The following is a 3,768-nucleotide window of genomic DNA, read 5'->3' on the forward strand; positions in this document are numbered from 1 at the left end:
GAACTACATAACTGTTATCACGTACCTTCTATTTCTAGAAATATTATTTCAGTATCTGCTTTGGATAATATGGGGTATCATTTTGAGATATCTAATGGATTGTTGTCCTTTAGTTTGAATGGTAATCTATTTGGAATTCCAGGGTTATATAATGGATTATATGTTCTTGACTTAAACAATAAAGATATTCTCAATGTTGAAACCAAGAAAGCTAAACATAGCGATCAAAACCAAACATACCTCTGGCATTGTAGATTGGGTCATGTTAGTAAGACCCGTACTGCAAAACTTCAAAGGGATGGAGTTTTGGACCTTTTTGACTTTCAGTCATTTGAGGTATGCGAGTCATGCCTATTAGGCAAGATGACCAAGTCTTCTTTCACAAGACAAGGTGAAAGGGCTACTGAGCTATTAGGCATCATCCATACTGATGTATGTGGTCTACTAAAAGTTGAAGCCAGAAGTGGATATTCATACTTCATCACATTTACTGATGATTTCAGTAGATATGGTTATGTCAACCTTATGAGAGATAAATCTGAAGCCTTTGATAAATTCAAGGAATTCAGGAATGAAGTACATAATATGTTGGGCACAAGTATTAAAGCTCTTCGGTCGGATCGAGGAGGTGAATACTTAAGCTCAGGGTTTTCTGAATACCTGAAGGAATGTGGGATAGTATCACAACTCACCCCTCCGTATACACCCCAACACAATGGAGTGTCTAAGATGAGGAATAAGACCTTACTTGATATGGTTAGGTCCATGATGAGTTTTAGTGATTTACTTGCATTGTTCTGGGGTTATGCCCTAGAGACTGCAACTCACGTTTTGAACCATGTACAGTCAAAGTCTGTAGATAAGACTCCATAAGAGCTATGGAGTGGCCGAAAGCCCAACTTGTCTTATCTAAGGATTTGGGGTTGCAAAGTTTATGTTAAGAAATTGTCTTCAAACAAGCTGGGCCCAAAATCCTGTAAATGTATATTTGTGGGGTATCCAAAGGAGACCAAAGATACTATTTCTACCACCTAGAAGAGGGCACAATTTTTGTTGCTCACTCTAGTGTCTTCCTAGAAAAGGAATATTTTCTAAGAAGTACTAGTGGGAGAAAAGTATAACTCAATTAAGTTCTAGAACCATAAAATATACTAGACGAAAGACGGGATGATGTGCCACTAAAGGTGGTTTAACATCATGAGGAGGTTACTCCACAAGCTATGGATCAAACTGAACCACCTCAGATAGCACAGGAGCTACGTAGATCTGGGAGAGTACGACATGAGCCCGAGAGATATGGATATCTCGTGACTCAACATGGTGACGTACTAGTCTACCAAGACGATGAACCCAAAACCTATGAAGATGCTATATCGGATCCAGATTCTGTTAAATGGCTTGAAGCCATGAAATCTGAGATGGACTTCATGTACAAGAACCAAGTATGGTCTCTGGTGGAACCACTTGAAAGGGTAAATCCCATAGGGTGTAAATGGGTCTTCAAGAAGAAAACTGACATGGATGGCAAGGTGCATACTTATAAGGCATGACTGGTTGCCAAAGGTTTCAAACAAATTCATGGTATTGACTATGAAGAAACCTTTTCGCTGATTGCCATGATTAAATCCATCCGGATAATGCTTGCGATTGCTGTATTTCATGACTATGAGCCCTGTGTTTACAAGAAAGTAAGTAAGAGCACAATAGTATTCCTAGTGTTGTATGTCGATGACATACTTCTGATCGGGAATGATATACCAATCTTGCAGTCGGTAAAGACTTGGTTATGCAAGTGCTTCTCCATGAAGGACTTAGGGGAAGCAGCCTACATCCTTGGAATAAAGATCTATCATGATAGATCGCTTAGGTTGCTTGGCCTAAGTCAGAGTGCATATATTGACAAAGTACTAAAAAGATTCAGTATGGAAGAATCCAAGAAAGGATTTCTTCCGATGTCACATGATGTTTATCTCTCTAAGGAATTATGTCCTAGAATACAACATGAGAGAGATAGGATGAAGAGGATCCCATATGCATCGGCAATTGGATCCATCATGTATGCCATGCTATGTACTTAGATTGATGTCTCATGTGCTTTAAACACTTGTAGTAGATATCAATTGGATCCAGGTGAGCATCACTGGATGGTTGCCAAGAATATTTTTAAGTACCTGAAGAGGACTAAGGATATGTTCTTGGTTTATGGATGGTAAGATGAGCTCACTGTAAGAGGATACAATGATGCTAGTTTCCAAACGGACAAAGATGATTATCGATCGCAATCAGGGTTTGTATTTTGTCTCAATGGGGGTGCATTGAGCTGGAAGAGCTCTAAGCAAAGCACTATAGCGGACTCTACAATGGAGGCTGAATATATTGCATTATTAGATGTGGCCAAGGAGGCAGTCTAGATTAAGAAGTTCATTACTGAACTTGATGTGGTTCCCACGATTGTTGATCCTATAGACATCTGTTATGACAACAATGGACCAATTGCTCAAGCCAGGGAACCACGGTCTCATCAGAAGTCCAGACACATACTCAGACGATTCCATCTCATCAGAGAGATAGTTGAGAGGAAAGATGTATAGATCAGTAAAGTGCATACTAACGACAATCTCACAGATCCACTGACAAAACCTCTGTCGCAGTAGAAGCATGAAAGGCACTTGAGATCATTTAGTATTAAATACATGAATGATTGGCTATAGTGCAAGTGGGAGATTGTTAGAGTAGATGCCCTAGAGCCAATCAATTATTGTAGAATTGACTCTTTGTAATAATGTTCATTGATCAATAAAAGGCATTTTATACTATATCACGTTGATCATCATTGTATGTATTGATATATGTCCTTAGAATGGTAGAACCGTGATGAGTGTATCAAGTGTTTCAAATCTTGATAGTGAGAACCCTATAAGCACATATGGTGGCCATTCTAGAACGTTTGTAGCCCTAGTATTATTCTGAAGTAAGGGTACAAATAATACGGTAAGGCTATCATAGTGTTGAACAACCCTGTCGAAAGGCAGTGACTGAATTCACTTGTCAAGGTTGTTTGGTGACAACCTGGTGCAACACATGGGTGCTTGCTGTAGGCAAGTTCACTGGACTGACCCACCAGAGGATTCTATATAGATGGTTACCCTAGTGTCTATGGAACAAATCCTTTAATGAATGGTGGCGCATGTGATCCTTAGACTTGAGATCACCAGAGCGTCTTGTGCACCGATTGGTGTAGTTTGACACTAGCCTAACGCATTTCTACTCAAAGCTATCAATACGATGGTGATTGGCTACATCAAGGAGTGTATCAAGACTATGGTGGATAGACAGAGGATTCATCACTCCCGGGTACAGGAGAAGTTATCTCCCGGTGCAATTCAGTAAATGACAATGACACTAAAATGTGGCCATAGTAGGATTGAGTTGTTGCTCTATCCAGTTTATAATGCAGGTCATTGGTCCAATAACTGAATACACAATATCGAGAGTAACCAAAAGTTGACACTATTTCTATGCCTCGGTCTCGTCGAGATAACGGATGATGAAAGGATCATATTGTACAGTAACCATATCGTTGTCAGGTAGCTACTTTGCTAAATCCGAATCTATCGGGTGGCCATGATGCCTTGTTAGGGGCCAATCTTGGTCTGTGTTTAGTGAGACGATTAATTGGTGTTAATCGCAATACTACACACTGCCGGTAAGATGAGGAGCCTATGGGTCACACACATAGAAGATAATTTAAGAGTTAGAAAGAAAGAA

Source organism: Pistacia vera, unplaced genomic scaffold, assembly GCF_008641045.1.
Source record: "Pistacia vera cultivar Batoury unplaced genomic scaffold, PisVer_v2 Contig1228, whole genome shotgun sequence".
Lineage (NCBI taxonomy): Eukaryota > Viridiplantae > Streptophyta > Magnoliopsida > Sapindales > Anacardiaceae > Pistacia > Pistacia vera.